The following is a 27,260-nucleotide window of genomic DNA, read 5'->3' on the forward strand; positions in this document are numbered from 1 at the left end:
CCAAAGAGATATACAGAGATAAGGGACGATGGTCGTCACCCTCACTGACTCAGTAGTAGTCAATGGCATGGACCACAATTCCAAGTACTCAAACCACTGCCCAAGCTGTACAGCACACAGACAGGTTATATAGGGGGGGGGGTACAAACCTTTTCCTCTGACAAAGTTTTTGTGACAAACATACATAATGGCGACCAAGGGGTTGGTTTTGTTTTTGGCTGAGTGAGTATTCCGTCGCAACTGCGACAGACTACCCTCGCCACCAAACTGAAGGTCTGCTCGCCTGATCTACAGACAGGCAGACCTTACGTATGTCAGCATGGAAGATTACTCCGTCTATGTCGCCAACATATTCCTCCGAGCAACGGAGTAAGTGTCCTCTGGGATTTGGCCATCCGACCACCCATCCGTTTTAGAGTTGGCGGTCGAATGGACGGTTTTCACTGCCCCTTACGGCCAGGTAATAAACACCCCACCCTCTTTCCTCCCATTTACCTGCACACGTCAAAAGGGCTGATGAGGACCTCGCATCCTAACACAATAAAAGGGACGACAAGAAGGTGCAAATAAACACAAAGTTGTCCCCTACGCGTCTGAAACAAAGGTGCCTACTCACAAGCCTGTGCTCCAGGTTGACGCCAAGCAGGAGCTCGTGTAAGGGCGGGTGATGTGAGGCGGAGTAAAGGGAATGTACGAGTCTACTCTCAGCCTCTTGACAAGCAGGGGCGTGTGGAATGTTTCTGTAAATAACTAAATCCAAGGCTCACCGTATCGGAGTCCACCCGCATGGTTCTGTTTATGTGCGCTACTGCGGCTGAGATTACTGTTCAGGGTATGCGTAATAACTTGCGAGGAAGGATGACTGTTTGAGGTCTCATGCAGGTAGGTACAAAGCCTCTCCTCTGCGTCTACAGGTAAATTCTAAATATTTCTACCGCTACTGAAATAAACCAAAGCCAGTCGCAGATCTTCAACACATGCGCCTCTACAACTCTAATAGCGTGCTCAGTGGCGAGACGCAGGTCACCAAGCACTAGACCCACATCTCTCGCCAAGCAATCTCAAGAAAGAAACACTAGCCATGAAGACTTGCGCATTCACAAGCCTCATAAAACGTGCCTGTTCGGATTGGCTAAAAGCCTGCAGTCTATTGGTTGCTTCTAAAAATGTAAAACACGCGAGAAGCTTCACAAACACACCCATAAAAGTCAGGTCTCTGATGTGAGGTTTCGGTTTGTATTTCCTGACGTGTACCCTTGACTGTATCATGCGTTGTCGTCCTCAGAAGAGGTGAAATAGCTTTAAGCTTTAGCCTTGCGTTAGTGTGTATTTTTGCTGGGACGTGGTGAGACTAAGGCAGTCAATTCAATAGGAAATGAAAAAACAAGTCAGGTCCCGGGCCGGCAGCCAATCACAGCGCGGCCCGGGAAATGACGTCACGGGGGTGTCCCGGGCCGGCAGCCAATCACAGCGCGGCCCGGGGAATGACGTCACGGGGGTGTCCCGGGCCGGCAGCCAATCACAGCGCGGCCCGGGACACACGGCATCAAGGGGCGGGACTTAAAAAAAGAGTCAGAAACGCCCACGATTCGCGTTCTGACCGGGAGAAAGTGATTGACACTGATGTCTTCCAATGGCTAGCCTCCATTTATGGAGCTAGCCAATGGAAGACAGAGGCGGGACCAAAGCCCCATATGTAGGACATAAGATTTCGCCTTGGGCGGAGCACTGTTTACGCAGTGCTACGGCCAGGGCGAAACCTAAAAAGAAAAAAGCGCTTTTGTTGTGGCTTCCGGGGACCTAATTAAAAATCCCTGAGATCCATGTCATCAGAAAGAAGGGACAAGTATTGCTTCGCCTGGGAAAGTGTTGATGTTTTTAGCCAATCTAGGCACAACTTCTCAACACTATATGACATCACCACCTGAGTGTTCTGTTTCTACATATCGCTGATCAGACCTATTCATCTTAAACCCTTCGGTGTTGCCAAGGAATCTTTATTGGCACCTATTCGTGTCCACAGGCCAAACAACCATCTCTTCCATTTGGGGTTTGATGATTGAAAGAACCATTATGTATCATGGTGTTAGATCTGGGAGTCTCTAGTTGGCATGGTTATCACCTTTGTCCAAATAGGGACCATTACTTCTAAGTCAGGATAAGGGGATTACACTCCTTAATAACCCCTGCTCACCCCCTTGGTAGCTTGGCACGAGCAGACAGGCTTATCTCAGAGGCAGTGTGTTAAGCATTTGTGAATATACACAGTAATACAGTGGAAACACTACAGATGGACACAACACAGGTTTTATAAAAATAAGTATTCTTGATATAGACTTAAACACAAGACCACAAACGACAACAAGCATTTGCAATACAATAGGTCTCGCAATAGAAAAGTTTGAGCTTTTGGTGTGTAAAATGTAAATATTTTTTAATTATTGTTTATGTTTTTCAAAATATAAAAGTATTAATTTTGTTATTAGAAATGCCAATAGTTATAAAGTTAGCAAATGTTACATCCATAGCATTAGTAAAGGTACATGTTTAGTTTTCCCCTGTCTTACATGTATTGATCTGACAAATCACAATGTTTTAACAAGAACAGAAGTGAAAACATTTAAAATCTTTTTATGACATTTGTAATAAAGCTTGAAACATTGACAGTAAATATTTGAACCAGTTGTTGTTGAATGGTTGCACAGATTGATGCTGTGGTGGCGCTGAGTGATGTTGTTTTGGGGACAAGTGATGCTGTGGCGTTCAGTGATGCTGTTGTAGCGCATAGTGATGTTGTGGTGCCCCTGAGTGATGCTGTGGTGGTGCTGAGTGGTGCTGTGGTGGTGCTGAGTGGTGCTGTGGTGGTGCAGAGTGGTGCTCTGGTGGTGCTGAGTGGTGCTGTGGTGGTGCTGAGTGGTGCTATGGTGGTGTTGAGTGATGCTGTGGTGGTGCTGAGTAATGCTGTGGTGGTGCTGAGTGGTGGTGCTGAGTGATAATGTGGTAGTGCTGAGTGATAATGTGGTGGTGCTGAGTGATAATGTGGTGGTGCTGAGTGGTGCTGTGGTGGTGCTGAGTGATGCTGTGGTGGTGCTGAGTGATGCTGTAGTGGTGCTGAGTGATGCTGTGGTGATGCTGTGGTGATGTTGAGTGATAATGTGGTGGTGCTGAGTGATGCTGGGGTAGCGCTGAGCGATAATGTGGTGGTGCTGAGTGATGCTGGGGTAGCGCTGGTTGATGCTGTGGTGGTGCTGAGTGATGCTGTGGTGGTGCTGAGTGATGATGTGGTGGTGCTGAGTGATGCTGTGGTGGTGCTGAGTGATAATGTGGTGGTGCTGAGTGATGCTGTAGTGGTGCTGAGTGGTGCTGTGGTGGTGCTGTAGTGGTGCTGAGTGATGCTGTAGTGGTGCTGAGTGATGCTGTAGTGGTGCTGAGTGGTGCTGTGGTGGTGCTGAGTGATAATGTGGTGGTGCTGAGTGATGCTGGGGTAGTGCTGAGTGATAATGTGGTGGTGCTGAGTGATGCTGGGGTAGCGCTGAGTGATGTTGGGGTAGCGCTGAGTGATGCTGGGGTAGCGCTGAGTGATGCTGGGGTAGCGCTGAGTGATGCTGGGGTAGCGCTGAGTGATGCTGCAGCAGTTATGTCATACAGGGACACATTCTTTTGTAGCAAGCAAGGGGTGAGTAAGTGATTTGCACTGAATCACAGGATGTTCAGCAGACGTCCAAAGCCCGGAGCCGGCAATTCTGAGCATTAAGCCACACCCTGTCTTGGGTCTGTAATGACAGCCAGAGCAGAGAGCGAGAGAGAGGGGGCTTGTACCTGGCTTAGATGCTTGGTATGTTTGGCAGGTCAGTGTTTTAGGGTATAACTTACGGCGACAAGCCCTTAGCCGTGGGCTGCACGCATGCCCCTAGAATTATGTTCGGACTTCTCTGCATTTCTTACTGGGGACACAGATTAAGTCGCCAATCCTTTTAATATCTTTCCCCTGCCATATAAAGATGTGTTTACCGAGTCCCACGCTGTTTAAATGTAAACAATGTAAGTATGCTTCAGCTCACAAGTATGAATCCGCGCAAGGCCAGCTCTGCCTTCCATCCTTCAGCGCACTCTACGTTGGGATTTAGTCCAGTTATTCGCAGCGCTTAGCATTTGTAAACTTGCGAAGTGAGGCCGTGGTCACGATCTGTATTATTTTCAGTTCTTAGAAACAACAGCAGTGCGCAATTTAGCGCTATATAAAATCAAGGAGCTAGATTTATCAAGAAGCAATTCCCATGGGAAGTCGGCTTTTAAAACAGATACCTGTGTTTTCCCACAAGGAAATGTCACCTTAAACTGTGATGTTTGTGTTTTTCACTCCGATGTTGAAATCAGTGGAATTCTTCGCCTGGTTTCCATGGGAGTGCAGTAATCCTCCCTGTCCGTGGACAGCTGATAAGATTTCACCGGGTGCTCGTGGCTGGAGGTGGGTAGACTTTGCTCGCTCGTGCACACGCCCGGGGCGAGGCAGATTTTAAAGTCCACACCCTGCTCGTTGCGTCTAGGCCCCAGCCATTCATTCGCATTTACAAATGAACGTACCTTGTAATGAGACTTAACGAGTGGATTTGTAAGAGTTAAAAAAACTAAAGTCAGTGAGAGCTGGGCCCAACGGACGGTTGTATGTATAGTGTCCTGGTGAGATGGTGAGCTAGGCGTGTATGAAAAGAAGGTAGGCACTATACTTCTGTGAGGGCAGGATCTGAAGCTGGGGAGAGAGAGTGCAAGTTGCCTAAAGAATTGGAGTTTGTAGTATTTCTTTCAAACATCCCCCTAGAATTACTGAGTCCCACGCTGTTTAAATGTAAAGCGACGTGCCTCGCGCGGCAGCAGGAACGGACGGTTGTATTTATAGTGTCCTGGCGAGATGGTGAGCTAGGCGTGTATGAAAAGAAGGTAGGCGCTATACTGTTAAAATGTGGAATTTCAAACCATTCATTAAATGTGCAGGATGGCTCCGTTTAGTGGTCCTTGTGCAGTGTGTACTGAGCCATGTGGTATGATGTGATGTGATATATTTTCTGACAATGTGCAGTGTAAAGTCCAGTAGCCTTGCTAATACATGTTTATGTGATCGAATCTGGAGTGATAGGGTATGCTGGGTTGTTTTTGGGGTTGACGAGTGAGAGGAAAGTGTGAAGAAACCTGGCGGGAGGATCCTATTTGAAATGCTAACTTTGTTCAGCTGTGGATGGATATGTTTCGAGGTCGTAGATGGTTGGTGTGAGTCAGTGGCAGAGACAGCAAGGTATCATGCAGATGAGGCGAATGATAACTGAAAGGGGACAGGAAAATGAAAGAAGCGGAAGGAAAAAGACAGGAGGAAGGAAAAGGTGTAGAGAAAGGAAGGTGAAGGAGGAAGACAGTCGGAAACGAGGACAGAGGACGGGAAGGGGTGAGTAGACTTAAGAGGAGAGGCAGGAGGATGAGAAGGAAGGAAACGAGGACGGAGGAGGGGAAGGGGTGAGTAGACTTAAGAGGAGAGGCAGGAAGATGAGTAGGAAGGAAACGAGGACGGAGGAGGGGAAGGGGTGAGTAGACTTAAGAGGAGAGGCAGGAGGATGAGAAGGAGCAGAGAAGGGTGGGAGGGAATTAAAGTGGGAACAGCTAAAGGAATAAGGTTTGGAGATGGTGGGCAGAGAAAACTGCAGGACGAGCACTGGGGGAGGGCTATTAAATGAAGTGGGCGGAGAGGAGCCGAAGCAAAACAAGCGGCCGGGGAGCGGATCACCGTGAAAGAAGTGTAATTAGGGGGAGGAGAAGTGAGGCCGGGTGTGCTGGGGGGAGTAGAGATGCGAGTCACGGCCTGCGGCCATGAAAAGTGAAGTGAATAATTAGGGGAGGAGAACTGGCAGAGGCCGGTCGAGCGCACGCTGGGGAAGCCTGTGGGAGGGAGGCTGATGCCTTTCATGTGGGGAAATGCACGTGCCTGTGGTCACGTGATTCTCGTGAACTGTTGGAAATCCGCTTTTTGAGAGCCTTTTGAGAGCCTTGGGTTTAAGTCTTGGTTTAGCGGTGGTTTAGCGGCATTAGACTCGCATATTCATTCCTGCGGAATGGAATAGGCGAGACCTAAAAATCTACAATACTACACTTAAGATTACTTAAAAGATGATTAAAGTCTCTTAGCTCAAGTTGTTAGTAAATGCGACAAAGTTCTCAACAAAGTACCTGGATGCGTAACGCAAAGTGAACAAAAGGCTCGCAAAAGGGGAGATGCGTCGGTTCCGTGACCCGGGGGAACGGTTGCGTCCTTCCTCAATGCTTACGCAGAGTAGGGGACTTGTCGTGAGCCTTACCGGTGCAGAGGTGTTGCGTAGATTCTCGGCCTGAGGGCCCGTTGCGGTGCGCAAGATGGCGTCTTGATGCGATGTGATGATCCGGTTGCGATGCGAGAAGATGGCGCCCTTGATGCAGCGATGCGATGACGCCCTGGCAGCCTTGCGACGACTCTGTACTTTGGAGCTGCAACAGGCCCTGCGACACGACTCTCACGATGGCGTCACGCTTCTCCGGTGATGCGACAGCAGGCAGCTTCGATGAACACACGCTTCCAGGGAGATGCGACAAAGGCTCGCTTCTCCGGCGTTGCGATGATTTCAGCTGCGGCGGCGACACGCTTCTTCTCGATGCGTCACGCTTCCAGCTCCCTGCGGAACGCAAGTGACTGGAGTCAGAATTCCCAGCAAGGAAATTCAGGAGGGAGCTGGAGGTGAAGTCTTTTGTCCCTAAGACTTCAGCAGGAGGCAAGCACAGTACAAGCTCTTGGAGAACATTCTGCAGATGAAAGTCCTTACAAAGTTCCTTCTCCTTTCTCTTGGCAATGAAGCAACCACCGCAGGCCAAACCAGCAAACAGCACACTGCCAGAGGGGCAGTCCAAACTCCTGCAGCTTCCTTGGTTCTTCTCCTTGGCAGAAAGGTTTCTTGTTCCAGAAGTGATCTAATTTCTTGGGATCAGGGTCCCAATATTTATACCCCAAAATCCTTTGTTCTCTAAAGGCAGAGAGGCCTCTGCCTAGTCCAAACCAGTTCCTGAGCACTTTGTTTACATGACTCTCTTCTTCCTTTCACTGTGCAGGGCAGAGACACCAGCCACCCCACAGGAGGTGGAGCCAGCACAGGGGAGGGAAGATACAGCTCTGGAACACTCTGTTGACATGATTCCTCCTCTCCTTTCACAGTGCAGGGCAGAGACATCGGACAAGCCACAAGGGTGGAGCCAGCATTGTAGAGGGAAGGCCCAGCCCTATTCAGGTCCCAGGTGCAACTCCTCCCTCCCAACTAGATGCAGATCTCCCTATTCACCACCGGGCTGCCCCAGCCTGTCTCCTGGAATCCCCCAGTCCTGTCACACACAAACCCAGACAAGGAATACACAACTCAGCAGAGGCAGGCTCAAATGGTTAGGCAAGCAAATACCTACTTTCTAAAAGTGGTATTTGCAAACACAGAATATTAAAATAAACTTTACCTAAAAGATGTATTTTATGATTCTGAGTTCAGGCATACTAAATTCGAATTTCTACGATGTTCCCTGAGTCAGTAAGGATTATAAGAATGTAAGAATCTAACTGCCCATTCTGTCCTATGAGAACAGGTAGCCTTTAATAGTGAAAAACAAAAATGGCTGTAATTCACTATTAGAACATGCTACATACATCAGAGCATGTCCTATCTTATACTTACAATGCACCCTGCCCTTGGGCCTACATTAGGGGTGTCTAATATGAAGCAAAGGGAAGGTTTAGGGACTGGCAAGTGGCTGCACTTGGCCAAGACGACATGGCAGTGCTAGACTGCACACAGGCCTTGCAATGGCAGGCCTAAGACACACTTTCAAGCTGCTTCTGTGGGTGGCACACCCAGTGCTGCAAGCCCACCAACAGCATTTGATTTACAAGCCCTGGGCACACATGATGCACTGTACTAGGGGCTGACAGATAAATCAAATAACCCAATCATGGAATCCAATTAGTATATCAATTTAACATAGGGAACACTTGCACTGTGGCACTGATTAGCAGTGGCACAGTGCCCAAAGCATAAATCCAGCAAAAACATATTAAAACAGAGGAGGCGATCTGTCAAAAATGGAAGGGAGACTCACGCCAATGATGTCAGGTCTAAAACATGGTTTCTAGTGTATCCTTACTAAAGTATGTTAAGTGCTGGCAATTCTCGAAACGTGAGAATGCAGGAATACGCAGTGTGTTCAAATCCTTCATTTTGGCTATACCAAGAAGTTTGTTGCACTGCTTTGTTCAGGAAAAACATTTGATGTGGTATGAGGCATGATCTAAATAAAGCCACTGTTCCCTGAACCTGCCAATCTTTTATCCCCCAGACTGATTTTGTGCCCATGGTGTCTTTCCAAAAGTCAAAACCCTGAATAGACAGTAGGAAATGCAGTTAGCAGAGTATATCAGCTTTGTGTTTGTTTGCATATTTTTCTTTGCAGGTGTAGGTGCAAGCCTATAATAATACAGGGCTGCGTCTGATGTGTCAAAACCTGAAAAATAAGCAAACCTTTGTGCAAATGTCTTTGAACTACCTTTCTGCGGTGTAGGGCAGTTTTCCCATTGTGTGTAATTATAAACAACACGTGGGATACTAGCTTTGTGTAAATATATATGGCGACCATAATGTTGATAACAGAACTTGTTTCCATAAGTAAATGTACCATCATACTATTCATCTTTAGAAAATGCATCTCACTTTGTCTACATGTACAAGCAAATTATGCACAGTTTCAATACCCCAATCATCAGAGAAAGTACTAGAGGTGAAGATATCATTTAAGGAAATTTTAAACAAATAAGGAATTTACAAAAGTTCAGTAGGACTATACACATCATACATTACTCTGCCTCACACTATCCCTTCAGGAACTGGAACTGCTGTAATGTTCACCAGGGACAGGTCCCTTAGTTCAGAGTGTGATGAAGCCTGTGGTTTAAGAACTAAGTTCACAAGTTGTATTGCTGAGCATTCTGGGAGGTAGTGTCCATTCAGAAGTAGGAAAAAGACAGTTATCAAACCAATCCAGAGGACTAGGAAAAGTAATCCCATTGTAATCCATAGCTGTATCCAAGGAACAAAAAAGTATGTATTTTTTAGCCAAAAACAGAGAGTATAAAATTGCAGCTTGAAAGGGAGAGGTGACAGTGGCTGCTTAGGTTCACTGGAATCTGATGAGAAGTCGTCATAATGTACAAAGAAGCCAGATGCTGTCCGGTCTATTCTTGGCAGCACAGCAAGTTTTGTAGAATCAGGAGATAACTCGATCTGTGCAAGCAAAAGGGGGGCTGCTGAACTGTTCCTGTGGAGAGAATGGAAAGTATTAACTGGCGTGACCAAAGGTGTTCGTGTGACACCCTGGGGCATCCATTATGTCGGATGAATTTGCCTCACACACCCAGAAGGGTGTCATGCTTCATCATCGGCGTATGCTCCTCGTCGGGGAGGCGGTGCAATCCCCGACGGGCTCACCTCAAAGAGGGGCGCTTTGGCGGAGATCTTTTTATCCGACAGCCTTTTGATGAGGTGGGGGTGTGTGGGCAGGATGGTATAGTGATGTGATGGGGAGATTAAAATGTAGCAAGGGGTACCGGAATTCACTTTATTCTGGGGGTCCCCTGGCTGCAATTAAAAGGTGGGGCTAGCTCACTAGGTGTCAACAGGTCAATGCAAGTGATCCTAGAGGAGACTAGAAGTGAAGGTGGTCGACATGTTTCTCGCACAGTGTCTAGTTACACGCGATTCATCAGGACCTTTATAAAAGTGAGAAAGGGGAAGGAACATCAATAACATGCTAGTGTCATGTATGCGGTGTATGTTACCTCTGTGGATTCTCCTATGCCTAATGGTTAAGGACTAATTGCCACATGAGGGATCGGCGGGGTCGAACAACAGGGATGAGCCCATTAAGTGTAGCTCAAATCGCCAATGTCCGTGTGGGGAGACCTACCCATGTCCGCCGAGCTCGATCTGTGGCATATTCACATAGATGTCGTCACTTTTACGAATTTAGATTTTTGTACTTGTTGATTGTACAGTTGTAGTTGTTTCAACAGGGAGAAGTATCATTTTGATGTTGTTCACAGCTTCTCTTTGGAGAGTGGAATCTTCTGTCGTTATTAAAGCTTCCATCTGAACCTCCTGTATGGTAGCGAGCCCACGCAGCCTACTGTTGAGAATTGGCCATATAGTGTGGTTTGATCAGATCAATAGAGACAAACCTTTTGTCACTGCGACCGGCAAGGGGCGGAAGAAGTATAGTTCTGATACCTTCAAAAGCCAGGACATGATGGCCAAAATTCTTTCTTGTCCACTATTTGTTCTCTGATCAGGTCCTCAGTCTACAGGATCCTGGCAGGTCTTGCCGGTACAACCCAGTGGTGGTACACTTTACTTTGACGTTGCTTTGTAAAGCCCAGAATTCATTGAGTTTAAAAACAGCTAAACATTCATTGATGTCAAATGGTGTTTTAGCCTCCACTGTGCTGACACTATCAATGTCTGGTACCCACATTCTCACCCCAAACAGGACTTCGTATGGCGTACGACCCCCTTGGGAATTCCTTGGCATGTTGTTAAGTGCCCTCTGGACCCCATATAGGTGACTAACCCAACTGACACCCAAGACTAATACCCTTGCTGTTAAGGATTACTTTAAGTCACTGTTTTTCCTCTCAACTACCAAATTTCCCTCGTATGGTAGGGGTACGAGTACCGCAAGGCCACACCCAAACTTCCCATGGTTTCTTTGTAAGCCCGAGAGCTAAACGCTGGACCCTGCCCTGAAAAAGACTCACATATCCTTTATAACAGTTTGAGCATCAGCCGAGCGCTGTGGTCAAACCCACAGAACTCTGTTGCATGAATCCACTGCCACCAAGATGTACTTGTAAACCCCATCTGAGTATAAGGGGTTGCAGTTGTCCAAATAAACACAAGCCAAAGGCTTGTCTGAGATCAATAGAGGTGTCTGTGCTGTACTTGCTACGGTGAAACCTTCCATCTGCTGGCAGATATCGCATTTAAGGACAACGCCCTTGGTCTGTTTGGTAAGACCTGGCCACCAATAGCGATACTTCAGTAATTATACTGTAGCAGTAATTTCTGCGTGAGCCAAACCCAGACCCTCATGTACAGCTAGTATCAGTGTGGATGAGATAGCAAAGGTCCAAGGATTTCAAGGCTTTAGACAACACTTCAATAAGTGTGGTTAGTTAGCGGATGGAGACACACTCGAAGCTCTGGACCTCTTGGGCTTCAAGGTTAAGGAAACAGTTTTAAGAAGTTGTGAGTGTGATCTCCACGTAGGATTGAATTTATTTGCCAGGATTAATATCCGTTTTTTCAGCTCGTGATATGAAGGACAAGAATCTTTCTGTTTGTAGAAAAATTACTTTATTTTAATTCATACGATGAGGACAGCCGACACGTGTTTCGCCCCCTCTTGGCGATTTGCGCCGGGGCTTTCTCAAGGCTAGATGAGTTAATTCACATCGAAAATTCCTGTTACAGAAGTATGTGCGTTATCCGTGGTATAAAATTACAATTCTTCAGTGATAAAACATTTCTTTTTAGGCTAATGCCTACAGTCCTAAGGTCCTCCCAGCATGGCGATTCCTCGTTCGTGTCCTTCCGTCAGTTAGTATACAGCTAGTATCAGTCCTAATCTGGGATCTATGTTTGGTATTACTCTATGCCCCACTCCTGGAATCTGAGCATACAGAATATTTTAAGCATCTAACTTGTAGGAGTACTTGAGTAGGAAGCCGTATGGCAGGACTGATCCGTTACATGTGGCATTGACTGCCACCATAGTTGTTCCATCTGTCCTCGTACTTGAGCAAGTTATTGCAGCAAGGGCAGCAGTACGAACTTTCCCCCTTGGCTGCTTCATCTGCTGTGCAATTCCCCTCAATGTGAACGCCAACATGTTGATGATACAATGTGTGAACAACATGAGCCAGTGGCAGGCCTTCTTTCAGCTTTGCCACCTGTTCCCAAAGTATCTTATGCTTTGTTGTGCAACCTTTAGAATCTCAAAATCGATTTTGGCCCCAATAGTGTAGATATTCATTATAGGTATGGACACAGTAAAATAAATCACGCACAATAAGAGTGGGGAGTTCACGATCCGTATTCTGTAGCGCCAGTATCGGCACTCTGAGTTCTGCCAGCTGTGCCTTATAGTCCCCTAGGGACTGAATGTGTGTTTTCCCAGGACAGAACTTTCCGTCATGCATGTGCCCTTTAACAATTGAGCATACTGCAGAATATTGCTGTTTTGTTCCTACGGCAGGATGGGCAGAACCATTGGTATGAATGATGCCTTCATATCGATCTAGAGGCATAATTTCATTCGGCAGAGGATATTTTTGTTCATACTGCAAGAATGCTTGTGTTTGTAATGTAGAGTCAAATCTGTAATCTACATCTGTTGCAGTGAGTGAGTTAGCCCATTTAATGTATCTCGGATGTAAAGCTTTAGCATTTGGAATGCTCACTTTGGTGACGGCCTCTAAGGTCGGCACTGGGGTCCCGACAATCACGTGTTTTCCCTGCGCTAGTGATCTGTCTCTTACGACAGCAGTCTGTACCGCTGTTAGTATTTTCTCAGTGGATGTAAAACGCACTTCAGTGTTTGTGCTTAAATGTGATTTGTATGCAATAGGTACTCTATCGCCTTCATTGAAAGTGATATAGGTGTAGCCGGTTGGTCTAGTGACTACGCGGCTCACCAGGTTGGTTGTGTTAACAAGTGTGTGTAAATATTTAGAATCTATCATTTCAGTTTGTACAGAACATAAAATATTTGCATGTTTCTCTGTCTAATGACACACTGAAAAATCAGGTCTAATTAAGTTGTAGAATGGTTTTACCCTTTCTGCGTAATCCACAATGTAAATTCTGCCAACATTTTAAGATGCTAAAATGGATTGTAGGTTTTTCAGAGCTTTTAAGTTTAAATGTGTTTATGAGCATTTTCAAAAGTACAAAAACAATACAGAGGCATAAGTAGAGCATTGCAATAGAAAGTACAATCCTCATGTAGTCCTGTAGCAGAAAGAAGCATATCATTAGCACAGAATATGTTATAAATGAAACTATTGCACGGCAAAAGGTGGATGACATTAGCAACAGCTCTGCCTCTTCAACAAACCAAAAACATAAACTCCCCCCACTTCCAGTAGTCTCTGGATCACAATGAGCAAGTCCCAAATGCGCGTTGGTAACATCATATGCTAAACTGTGGGATGTGATGGTTGTTTTTTCCATAGATCCGATAGATGCAACACTCTTAGACATTTGGGCTGGGTAATTTCACTGAACTCAGATGAGAGCTATGTTAGGAATGGGCTCCATACTTTCTGAAAGGAGTCAGTTGTGTTATTTAGGGTAGCTAAAATCCGTTCCATCCCCAGAATATACCATAGCCTATGTAGCCAGCCTGTATATGTGGGGGAGATAGGGGAACCCCAGTGTGACAATATGTTTTGCAGTGCTGCAACCAATACTAACCCCATCTGGTGGCCTCTCATGCTTTTAAGTAGGAATGTGATTGGGTTGGGAAGGCCTAGGATGACATAAACCGGAAGCCTCAGGATCTGTGTGTCTAATAGCTCATCTATCTTGTCAAGAATTTTAGTCCAATAGTTAGACAACAGTGGGCAATTCCATAGTATGTGCAGTAATGTGCCCTCATTGTCGCAACTTCGCCAGCAAGTAGGGCTCCTTTGTGGGTTGCCTCAATGGAGGCGCTCTGGTGTGAGATACCAATAGGTAGCTATTTTCATAGCGGTTTCTATACTTGCCACATTACGTGCTGTGTGTTTCGCCCTGTAGTAGATCCCTTCCCAATCTTTCTGTGTAAGTTCCTCACCTAATTCTCTCCCCCCACCTCTTTCGACTCGGTGTGGCCTGTGATTGTGGGCTAGGTCTGATCATGTTATTATACATGGCGGTTATCAGTCCTCTATCGGAGAGTTTGGTAACTAGCCATTTTTCATTTTTGGTCAATCGGTGGGACCTTTGCTCCCTGATCCCTTTTGAAGTACCCAATGTCGTAATAGCAGATATCTTAATCTCTCAGATTCGGGAATCCCATAATCGAGCTTCATTTGCGAGAATGGGATTATGCCTGATAGGTCAAATAGATGACCCACTAAACGACAGGAAGTGTGTCACCATGCTGGAAATGCTTTATCGGACATCCCGGGTGTGAATTTGCTATTTCCAAACAAGGGGGTCATGGACACGGAAAGGTGGTAAGGTTCTTTGTTGTCCCCACCCGTCCCAGACTGACATCACCGATTTAGTAATTGGTGACCCCATGAAACGACCTGGGCGTTGGGCCTTCTTCAAAAAGTGGACCTTCCAGAGATGAATCCCAGCAAGTGTTCTATCCTGAAAAAGCCATCTTTTTTCGCAATCTTGCCTCGCCCATTCCACTAAGTACCTAATTTGTGCCGTTTTATAGTAGTTGAGGAGGTCTGGTATCCCCAATCCTCTGACTTCGGGCCGCATATATCCTAGAGCCTTACTCATCCTTGGTCGCGCTCCTGCTCTTACAAATTGATTAATGTACCATTGCAGCGAGGCAATCACTCCTGGGGGAGGCAATGCCAGCAGGGTTTGGCACAGATATAGTGCCTTTGGTAGAAGTGACATTTTTACCGCCGCTATTCTCCCTAGTAGCGATAGGTGGTGTTTACACCAGGCGCCCAGATCTTCTTTCGCTTGCTGTGTGAGCCTGGCATAGTTCAGCTGAGCTGTTTGGTGCAATGAGGCCACTGTTTGGTGCACTGAGGCTGCCAAGTTCAAGCCCAAGTAGGGAATAGAGTCTACCATTTGAATTCCAGATAGCCATTTCTCCCCGGGGCCTAGAGCAAGGGTCGTTGGATTTAAATTTGTTAACCTGATAGCCCGAAACATGGCCGTATGAGTCCAATTCTTCCAAAAAGGCGTGGAGTGATTCCTTCGGTTCCGTCAACGCCACAATTACATTGTCTGCATATAGGCTAATCGGATGTGTTTCACCTCCAAACAGAATCCCCTTTATGTTAGGGTTGTCCCACACCCTCTGTGCCAGAGGCTCAATATAGAGACCGAATAGCAAGGGGGACAACGGACATCCCTGCCTGGTGCCCATTTGAATGGCAAATGGACGTGAGGAAATGCTGTTTACTCTAATGAATGCTGTAGGACTGTTGTACCAGCAGCCCACCCACTCCCTGAATTTCTCTCCCAACCCAACTATGGACATCGTTTGACTAAGGAAGCCCCAGTCCACCCAGTCAAATGCTTCAACCGTCAACAGAAGTGCATCCATGTTTGTTTGATGGGCCTTGTCAATTAGGTCGAGTACCCTCTTTGTATTATCCGACCATTGGCGGAATTGAATAAATCTTGCTTGGTCGGGCTCTATCAGATTTAGCATGCAAGGGCCTAGGTGTGTGGCGAGGATTCCAGTAAAGAGTTTAAAATTGGCATTGAGTAAAGAGATGGGGTGATATGAGCCACAGTGTTGTCTATCTTTACCTGGCTTGGACAGAACCACAATTGCCGCCACTAACATCATTGCGGTAAACGGGTTTGGGCTCCCAAAAGAATTGAATAGTCTCGTCAAAACCGGGACTAGAATGTGGTAGAATTTCTTATAAAAAAGAGCAAGAAACCCATCTGGGCCGGGGGTCTTGAGCACCTTGAGACGCAAAATCGCTGTAACTACTTCCTCGACTCGGATGGGAGCATCCAATGCTGCTGCCTGATCAGGGGTTAGTGTGGACATAGTAACAGGTTGAAGGTAATCTGTGGTTTCGGGTTATGATGTAGTGTCAGCTGTGTATAATTCTTCATAAAACTCCCTGAAAGTGCGAGCTATCTCTTGGTCCCGGTGACCTCCCTCTGACCATTCCCCTGTAGCGTGGAGACCTTTGGCCGCTGTCTTTAGGCCCTTAACCTATTGGCCTGTATGGTTGCCCCCAATGTAATAAAAATGCTTCAACCTAACCGCAGCATTTTCCGCCCTGTCCAAATCTATTCCGGGTAACTGTGCCATAGCTGCTTTTAGCTGCTTCCAAACCCTGGGCACACCTGTCCTGCTACGTACTCTTTCCAGTTCTTGTACCTGGGCCACTAAGCTAGCTCTCAATTCCTTGGGTTCCCTATTTTCGGCCGCTGACAGTGCTATTAACTCCCCCGCAGCACTGTTTTCGTCACTTCCCAGAGTGTCGTTATCGCGATGTCGGGGGTATCGTTGAGGGCAAAATATTCCTGAATGCATTTAGTAAGTTGCTGGTCCACTGTTTTCCTGTGGAGCATATTCTCTTTAAGACTCCAGCCGCCAGCTTGGTGGGGGCTTGACGGCAACGATATATGCGTGATCAGTGCATCGAGGTCTGAAAGAGCCATAGGTTCTATATTCACTGCTGTGACTGCCCTGTTAATCTCCCCCGTCCCTAAGAAATAATTGATGCGCGCATAAGACCTATGTGTGGGCGAGAAAAAGGTGTATTGGGTTGAGGTTGGGTGGGCCTTAATCCAGATATCTATGAAACCCATGTCCTTCAGCCATTTCTTCCCCTCCCCCGATATTTATCCTTTGTACCAATAAGAGGCCTGTGCTCTGTCTTTGCTCAAGTCCATTACCATATTTAGGCCACCCCTATTAAAGTCATGCAATTTTGTGGGGCCATGCGTCTGCCAGAGCTGATGTAGGAAATCTCTCCTGTCCTGAATTGGGAGCGTATAGGGAACCTATTACTATGAGTTGGGGCCAAATTGTATGGTTCAGCCACCTTCTCCCTTACTAACTCCCCTGCAGCGATTGGATATTAGCAGAGCCACCCCCACCTTCTTTTCCTCTCTGGAAGAAAAATATTGCTGGGGGAATGCTCTTGATCTCATGTGGTGGTAATCCTTAGCAAGGAGATGTGTCTTTTGCAGGAGACAGATATCAGCATCTGTATTTTCTAGGTAAAAGAGGATTGCACGCCGTTTGACTGGATTATTGAGCCCCTTAACATTAACCGTGAGTATTTTCACTTCTTCCGGGACCATGACAGGTGGTTGTGAACCGATCTAGTACAGCCCCTAGGGCGGATCCCGCTCCTGAGCAAAACTGAGTTCCCCCTCTGCAGGTCATATCGGTATGAATCAGTGTGAAGGTGCAAGTGAAGTTGCTCCGGGAACATCAGGGACCACATGGAAAGAGACTTTGTGTATACCGGACTCGCCACCCCTCCCTAACCCCAACAAACAAAACAATATTTACCCTGGAAAATTGTCCTGGAGCCACAGTGTACCTCCGCATCTCCCCGGTGGAACAGTTTGTAGGGTGCATCTTGTGGCCATCAATGCTCCCCCAGCCACCATCCGGTGCCCACGGCATAGCTTTGGACCACTTATCTGACCCAGCAGCGGATCAAGCTTCAGCTCAGGACGCGGATTCAGCAGTCAACGAGGCCAGCACTACTTGACGTTCATGAGCTATAGTCCCTGAGTCCGGCTCAAAGGAGGCCTCCTGACTCCTTCGTCGTCCAAAACATTGCCATCTTTCTCTTTGACCTTTCTTATCTCCGCCGTCTGACTCGGCTATTTGAGGGTTATCGATACTCAGGACCTTGCAAGCTTCCTATAGTGACCTTATTTGCCGCAGCCTGCCGTCCCACTTGAAGATAATGTGAAATGGGTGTCCCCATGAGTAGGAGATGCCTTGGTTATGGAGGTGGGTTGTGACTGGTCGGAAGTCTCTATGTTTTGCAACGTGATCGCTGCCAGATCTTGATATAAGGCAATGTTGTGTCCTCTATAGGCTAATGGTTGTGCTTCCCTGGCTCAGAATGAGTTCCTTAAATTGAAAGTCTGGGTGGTAATCCAATATGTCGGGAGGAGGTGCCGGCGCCTTTCTTTGTAAACCTACTCAATGGGCCCCATCAATTTTTATTGGAAAGTCCAGCGATTCCTGCAAGATGTGGCAGAAGAGGCCTTGGAGATATTGAGTGATGTCCGTGCCATCTTCATCTGAGGGAACACTTTTCACACGAATATTATTTCTACGGGAGCAATTTTCTAAATCTTCTGCATGAGCTTGAATATCTATATGTTGGGTTTTAAGGCGAATCACCTCTTGCTTCAATTGCTCCACTTCTTCCTCCCATGAGTCCTCATGATCTTCCGTTGTGGCCACCCTCTCTCTGATTGCGTTCAAATCTCGTCGCACTTCCTTGATCTCATTGGAGAAATCTTTTCTGAGAGCTTGTAAGTCTTCCCGTAGGGTTGAAAATAGTTGAGCTAGGAATGCGTGTGTGACTGGCTCCTCCATGAATTCCGTCTCTTGCCCTCCTGATGTAGGTGGGGATGCGTGGCCATCGCCTCTGCTCGCCCCCATTATCTTGGTGAACATGTCCTTCACGTTCATGTCTTTCTTCGCACGTGTTGAGGACATGTCTGATCTGTGGCTGGGCATGAGAAGCAGTGGCGTGAGGATGTGGCCCAAGGTAGGTGCCAGGAAGTTTAAGCGATACATGCGTTGGAATTCACCCTTTTGGGAGCAGTAATGCATGAGCAATGGGCATTATAGTAAAGTCTCCTGTAACCGGAGCAGTACACTCTGTAATTCTATTCTGCTTCTTTCTGCTGCTCACTCTGGGTCGGCTGTATGAGGGTGTGAGTCACAACGTAGATACCATTGCGCAACAGGCAGGCCTCTCCTGTCACTACTCCAGTGATGCAGCACCACTAAGCCACGTACTGTTCGATCAGGGCCTTATCAATATCGTCCTTCGGCACTCCTGTCCCCGAATCACCCAGGCCCTCAGCCGATTGCAGCACGTTCAAGCCTCCTCGAAGTCCCGGACGCACATGGGGGATGCCAGCTCACCGGCCTGTAGAAGTGCTGCCAGTAGCATGTCTCCAATCTCTGAGCACAGCGCAGTGTGATGCATGGCGCAAGATACGCACACCGAGGTTGTTCATGGTACTGCGGAGCCTCCTGAGTGGCCTCCACCTCCCGCGTGCAGTGATGCGTGCTGTGTCGTGCCTTGCGGCTGTGGGTTCTTGTCCTCGTTTCCCACCAAGGTGACTACTGCGTCAATGGGTTGTCTCCTGTAGCGCTGCAGAGGGGATTGCGCTAGTTCTTAGCAGGGGGCTCGCTAATTCGACCAAGCGCTGATCAGGCCGTCTGTGCACTCTCTGCGTCTTCTCCTACCACGGGGTCCCCTACACTCTGTGGGACTCAGTACGTGGCAAACGGGTCTTTGCCCTGTGATACTATGGATCATATCCTGTAAGGGCCTATATGGCTGGGTGGGGCTCTCTATTTCATTGCGTCCCCCAAAAAGTTTGGTGCTGGGGGCCAGCCTATTGCCCCATCTGCAACCCTCACTCCGGGCTCTCGAAGACGCCTTGGCAGAGACTGGACCCCGCCGTCCCAGGTGGGGCCGCAGGCCTGGAGCACCTCTAGTGACCCGAGACCCGATGTTTGCTGTTTGCGGAGGCCCCATGCACGTGGATATGGGCTCGGGTGCCCAGCCTGCTCTGACTCCACGCGGGCCTCCGCATTCCGTCACCCCTCCTCATCAGCGCTCTCTGTTGCACACGGTCGTGGGGGGGGAAGCACATCTCACCTCCTGTGGGCCAAGATGGCCCCGTGCAGAAAGCACTGCTGAAACTCACAGCCTCTCCGAAGCAGAGGCCTCCAATGCTTAGGTTCGCTATGCAGCTCAGCTACGCTGTACAGGCTGCCATTGTGACTCACCGGGGCCGGGCCACTGAACACTTTGGCTGGGGACATTCCCTCGTTCAGACCCCACTGCAAAGCAGTCCTTGAAATTCTCGCTCGTCGGCTGAGCACAATTGAGGGTCCAGCGTGCTGCAACTGTGCCGGGAAGACAGCGGGCGACTGACGGGAGTGGGGAGACAAGCGTGTCACGCCTTACCCGCTCCCCATCTTGGCCACGCCCCTTTTCAGGGTTTTTAGAGGTTGGAGCAATGCACATTTTTCACACAAAAAAATGTGCTGCAAGGCTGTTGCCTTCACTTGATAGCTCATGTCCCAAAAATAGGAAATTAAGGTCGGCAATTTAGGATTTTTTTTTATTACTTTTGTAACCCAGGTGAGCAAACACTAGAATTATGTGGTTTATTCTAGCCAAGTGTTCCATTAACTCATTGTCTGTCAGATAAATATCATCTACATAGGACAATGCCTCCTCACCAAAAGTTTGAAATAACTCTGTCACTCTGGCTGTAAAAAGCCTGGGGCTATTCTTATACTCCTATGATAATCGACAAAATCTGCAGCGATAGCCAAGTGCTGAGAATGCTGTCAACTATCTGCTCCCAGGCGCTATATTTTGGCCAAAAAATCCATTAGAGATATCTAGCCGTCTTTTGTATTTTTCCCTCAAAATGTTATTCATTAGTGCGGCACTATGTGCTTTTAGTAATGCAAATATGTGTGTGGAAGAGTTTAAATGTCTGTAGTCTAAAACTAGACGGTATGAATTATCGGGTTCATTACGGGAAACAAGGGATTATTTATGGATGAGGTGCAATTCTCTATTACACCCTGGTATTCAAGTTGATCTAAGATCTCCCTGACTTGTTTCTTTGAATCATGTTTTATTGGGTATTGTCTCTGTGGGGAGGAATGGATTTTAATTGGATTTCGCGATGAGATGACTCATCGTCCCACCCAACATGATTGCGATAAAGTGCAGGAGCTAGTGCCAAAGCTCACTCCTGTGTGTATATATATATGTTTTTTATATTTGTTTATTATAAATTTCAAACAATGTTGCAAACATTACAAACAACTTGCCAGTTCTGTTCATTAAAATAGTTGTCCCTACATTAACATGCCATTACATTTACAAATAATATTACAGCAGTGCACGTCCATTTGTTCAATATTCAATAACGTGGATTATAATCATCAGGACCCCATGCATCGTCTACCAATAAGTTGTCAATATAACTTCCCACAATACCCAGCATCCAGTCCAATAGTTCCTACCCATTCCAACGTGTATAAATCTTTAACTGATTCTGTTACAAGGTCGGAGAAAGCAGGTAAAATTACATCTTCCCCTATTGGGCACTCCATTACGAACTCAGGTGGCCAATCCTTTTAAGTCAAAAGAACATCATATGTCAGGTTCTCCCAAAAGAGACCCCTCACTTGCCTAGGTATGTCCCCCACCATTTGGTGCATTATTTCATATAAACGATGTGGGACACTTACGCTGGTATCAGGTGTTTCCACCATGATATGCTCACTCAGCGCCACTGGAGCCAGATAATCCATCAGGTTCCGGCAAGCTATTGTGACTTCTGCCACGCTGTCCAGCATCATTACTGCATCTTCCCTATTCAGAAGCAGAATCCTCAGTAGCCTGGGAATTTCTAATTTTGATCCCAGCTACATTTTTCTTTGTAAATTGAGGTTAAGGAGTCTTTTGTTTGTCTTCCTGTTTAATGATATAGTCTGAAGTGCGATGTGTCTCCCATTTCAGCTTGACTCACTCTTCTGATCTGTGCTGTGACAGTACGCCTCTCTCCAAACGTTTATCAGATAACTCCTGTTAGGAATGAGAGGAACGTATATCAGTATCCTGATGATACCTGTTAGGCTTCCTCATATTATCACGATTTCTCAAATTGTATTTTCTCTAGGTATGTTCCTGTTGAGGGGACCCACCATGTGACTATGTTTTGTTTTGTTTATTTTTTTTGTTTGTTATCCCATTTCCTCTTGGAAGAATCGGGTGCTTGCTTAGAGTTATTCTTTTCAGAACTGCTCTTAACTGTGGGTTCCCAGGTCTGACTCCCAGATTATCTCTACCCTATGAAGCATTTGTTTCTTCAATAATCTTAGGCAATTCTCGCTCCTGCTGTGCCAGAGTGAATTCCCTAAGGCGTTGGTGTATAGTCACTGCTGCTGCCTCCCCTTTTATATTACTTAACATAATGGCAAATACTGGGGCAAAATTGCCCATTAGTTTCAACCCCTAGATCATGGGCAGGCTCTGCCCCATAGTCATTCTTTATTTGTTTCAGTATATCGGGTAAAACTGCTTTTGAATGGCTATCATGAGTTCTGATACAGATGGCAGAGAAGACTGTACCCCAATTGGCATAATCTTCTAACGGGTAAACCATTTGCATTGGCAAGCAAATTGTTAATATTGTATGTTTTTCCTGCCGGCCCGTATGGGGAAAAACTGCTTCATGCTGAGTTGTTTTCAGTGCTATCCAGAAAGGGATTAGCTCCTGGCTGGTAGGAATTTTTACCATAACAGTGTTCAGTGTTTGGGGGCTAATACCTGTAGTAGCCAATTGATGTTGTGAAGCCCTCGCAGGTTGAGCTGTCAGTGTTTGCATTATGAACTGTGTAAGATTTCTGTCAGTTTTCACTAAATCTTTATAAAGTGTACGCATTCCTGCTGCTGATAAAGTAGCAATGTCTGGATATGGTGTACAAGAAGCTAAGACCGGCCAGGTTGCTCCTTCTATACTGAGCGGACCGAGTCTCACGTGTTCTGTGGTATGGGGTAGGGCACCTTTAAACCAATTAATATGCACTTGGAAAGTTAATGGGACTTCTATATCCATGTATGGAAAATATTCTTGAGGTGGTTCATCTTCAATGTAAGTGTGAAACAACTGCCTGCATCTGCAGGTACGAATTTAACCCAATAGAAGAATACCTCTGTTCTGAATGCTTCGTGTGCCTCAATCACAAAGGTAACATCCCACCTGTTGACGGGTAGAAATGGTGTAATAATTTCAGAGTAACAGCCTGTCTGCAATTTTTTGTTTAGAGCAACTTCTTGTTCTCCAACGTTCTCACCCGCTTCTCCGTTTACGGAAATTGTGTGAAAAAAAGATTTTTTTTAAATGAGTTCATGCAGATATGGTATGCAAAGTTAAGGTATGAGAAACTTTTTATCCTCAAAGCTTAAATAACCTACCGCCAATACATAGGGTATTCCTACTGTTAACATGTGAGATGGGGTCTCTGAGAAAAGCACGACTGAACTACTCAGATTGACCATTAAATAAGAACCGAATCAACATTGGCGCCGCATTTGTTGGACAACATAAACTATGGGCTTGCTGTTTAGACTGATTCCGGACACCCCCTCAGGATATGTTGGGTAAGAGACCAGCTAGCTCACAGTGCCACTCTAAGCCCCCTAACCTTAACAGGGAGTGACTGGTTCATGGCAACCACTAAACATGACAACCCTGACCCCTCAGGGATCGTGGAAACCGAATAGAACCTTTTCCTCTGTCACTCAAGCTCACTTATTCTCAGAGAAGTATACAGAGAATACATGTAGGACGTTTTCAATATGTTTATTGAACCAAAGTTATTCTTGTATAAAATACGTGTGCTGCAATGATTAATAGACAGAAGCAGATGAAAGTGATTACAAACACTAAAAGCTTAAATGATAGATATCGTTCTACCATGGTACTAAAACAGTATATATATGCAAACATATAAAACAAGGTGTTATTTGAGCGTACACCTACAATGCGAACACTACTCCAAGTGGACCTAGAGTGTGTTTAGGTATGTAGCCTAGAATCCCCCCAAAGGACGATCCAACCCCATTACCTGAGGGGAGTGAATGTAGGAGACCATCTAGGTCACAAACTGGACACCCCCTCATGGCGATGTCAGAACACTGCTTTGTAAAGTTTCAGCAGGCAGAGACCCTCTGTGTCAGCTGAAGTGCCTCCTCTGCTAATAGATCGGGATGCTCATTATTGATAATAGAAAGCAGCCGTGCAATGTACGTGTAGATTAGCGATGTTATGGATATGTAGATAGCCCTGTCGGCCCATGGATGGGACGACATTTGTACATGGTGTCAAAAGATGCCTAGTACATGATGTTCAAGGCATCGTGATAATGTTGTGTGGAGCTAGATGTGTAAACAAAGCTGTTCCAGAGAAACTAATCCAACATTGTTGTGCATGCAAAAATGTGCAAAAGTTCACAGCTGAAATGTTATTGTGAGGACAATGTAAGAAATAAGCTGCTTCGCTACATGGGCCTAACCTGGGAATATAACAGCCCTTCCTTCCGACCCCTGTGATTGAAGGAGCTTTTAAGCAGTCTTACACAGCCTCCAATTTTTCTGTTAGGGCGTCGCCTATATAAAGGATATGGTTCAGTCCCATTTGACGGATTTCCTGGCCCTTGCTCTTCAATTGAGTGTAACAGCCAACAATCATCCCAGCACCCTGAGGGGCTCCCACACAAGTGCCAGACTGCAAACTGCTACCTGCAAAGTGGGTCCCAAAGGAAGAAGCAGCAGACGCCGTGGGGATGGAGGTAGCCACACCACACAACGGGCCGCACCAACAGAAGGAGAAGACAAGGGAGCCAACATCACCCTGACCCAACTGGGACAAGCCCAAGAATCACCACCAGGTCCTGCACCACCAGCCAAACCACCCAAGGGGGAAGAGGAATGGCAGAAAACAAAAATAATCCACCCTAGACCAAGGAACAGGCAGGGCAGCCACCGACCAAGCCCAGAGGACGGGACCAGACCCCAGACTCAGAGAAGCAGGGCACACCACCAACAGAACAAACTGACACTGGACGCCAGCAGGCCCAAACACCCGCCCCGGAAGAGACCGCAGCGAGTCAGGAAATGGGAAATGGCCTGGAGGCCAAACCTCTGGGAAAAGGAGAAAGAGAGGGCACATACCACCCCACCGAAGCACAGAGGAGCAGTCAAGTCGGATGTCTGCCAGAACACACAGCGCCGTGTGCAATAACATGGGATAGAAAAACAAAAAAGGCCATCAGAACAGCAGTCTGACCCTTCAAAGCGGAAGACTGAAGTGTCACCATATAACACCAGCACCTGAGATCAGCGGAATGTCCCAGGGAGGCACCCTATCCATCCCACAGGCTGCGGATTTGAGAACCACACAAGAGCAGAGGAGGCACAGAAACCAGAAACTTACCCAAGGGAAAAAAGAGCCAAACTAGAGGCCAGCACACTCCGTCAGCAGGGCCACGAACCCGCAGATGGCGAGAGATGAAGAAGGCGAGAGGCCAAAAGGGAGTAGAGAGGAACCCCCAAGTCCACACCAAAGCTGACTCAGAAAAATGGAAGAACCTAGGACGGTCAAACCAGGGACATCCCCCAAGCGACCAAGAAGCCACACCCCAGTCACCATGCGGACATCCTGAAAACCTCAAACAGGGCCCTTAAAAAAACAGGAGGCAACAAGCCAGGCTACCAGAGGTGGGAAGAGGTAGATACCAGCAAAGTAAAACACCCACCAATTAAGCCAAAGCGTGGTGAACACCCAGGGTGCGGACGCCAGCCTGCTGTGCAGGACCTGGGGTAGAGGAGCGCCAGACAGCGAAAAAGAGGAACCTGGACATGGAGAGAAGCATAAATGTCGTTTGCGCTGTTCCTATTTTAGTTAGGGGATGTGCCTAGTTTCTATTAAAGTTGTTGTTTAGACATATCACCCTATTTTAGATTCACCACCTTTTCTGTTTTGTTGCACTGTACTTTATCACCTTTTTGAGCCATCACTATCAGACCAACAATTGGTAGTTCCAATTTTGACTGTGGACCATATCCAGTACTCACCTTGACTGTGTGGCACGAGGTCTAGATGATCCAAGGACCCGCCTGGTCACAGTGTGAACGACCAAATGATAGGACTGATCACTTGGTTTTTTGATGGTTACTCACAAACAATATGTGTACTGGATCTAGTCTGACCAGTTCTTGATTATGTCTTTGTCATTCTCATTCTTTGGTTACTTACACATTTGTTTCTCCTTCTCTTTCTTATATTACTATATGGTGACTGCAGCACCATCTGTCATAAAGATAGATTTGACAGTTTAGCCAGCTAGTTGCCTGGCCCATAGACCTCCTAGGTTCTTGCTTGTTATTTATGTGTTGTTACTGGGGAAGTGAACCAGTAGTAGGTCTCTAAAAATCCTTTCCCTTTGACCCTATCCTCCCGGTTTGTTTTTTGACATGGAGAGAAGCAACCATGAAAACAACTGAAGCCACGAAACCGCCTCCTGGAAGAGAGGGTCGCTGGAGGGACACCAACCAGAAGGACACAAGAAGGAGAAACCGTAGGACTGCCACAAGGCCCAGAACCGGGTGGTACACACCAGGTACAGCAGAGACCAACACCCAAGGAAAATCTACCCAGGAAGAATGAAGGCAGCCCAATGGAAAAGCCAGAAGCAAGATCGCCCACAGAGAAGCAACCCACACCAAAGAGGGAAGGCAAAGCAAGATCCACCATGGTGAAAGAAATAGAGTATTGCACCAGGTCCCGGAAGGTATGCCTGGGCACCACAGCAGCCAAAACCAGGAGAACAGGGTAACAGACGCCCAGCAGACTGCCCAGCCGCCCCTGCGGAGGCATGGCAAGAAAAAATCCCAGGACCCAGAATGCAACCGGCACCTAGGGGCACAGGCAGGAATCAAACCCCTACAACAGAGGGGACAGCAGGCCCCCCGAGGAGGAGCCGCCGGGCACCAATGAAAAGGAACCAGCAAGCGGTACAAGAAATCCAACATCCGAGTTCACCAGAGAAACCAGTAGGTGTCAGGGTAATGCAGTCAATAAGTGAGATCCTGTACACTGCCAACCATGGAGGTCCGGAAAGGGCAACAGCACCGGGAGGTGACATGAACCCAACCAAAGCAGGAATTGTGCAGGCCCACAACCGTGGGGCTGAGGCACCCACTGTAAAGTTAGTTTTCACACCGTAAATGAAGGCACAGACTCCGTGAATGCTTCAACTTATTAATTTCAAGATCGGAGGGAGAGCGTGGGCGTACTGTCTCCGTAGTGCTTCCGTAAGTAATCGCCACCGCCTCTCCCACAGTGCCTAGCGCCAGTCACGTGGTGTGGAGAGCAAGAGTGCAACACCACATATCTTCCCCCTTCAACAACAACCAAATGAGCAAGATGCTCTAAATATACCAAGCATCATACTGAGGCGCCAAACACTATAGCGCCTGGAACATAACACAAAATGCTTTACTCCCATAGGGGGGGGGAAATAACAGTTGCAGTAACATTGCACGGTATATATACAGTTACATGTCAAATTCTCTGTATCTCTTGGGTAACACAACCGCTCTACCTGTGCGAGTGCGTGTGAGGGGTACCTGTGTCTCCTGT

This window comes from Lissotriton helveticus, chromosome 10 (genome assembly GCF_964261635.1).
Source record: "Lissotriton helveticus chromosome 10, aLisHel1.1, whole genome shotgun sequence".
NCBI classification, from domain to species: Eukaryota; Metazoa; Chordata; class Amphibia; order Caudata; family Salamandridae; genus Lissotriton; species Lissotriton helveticus.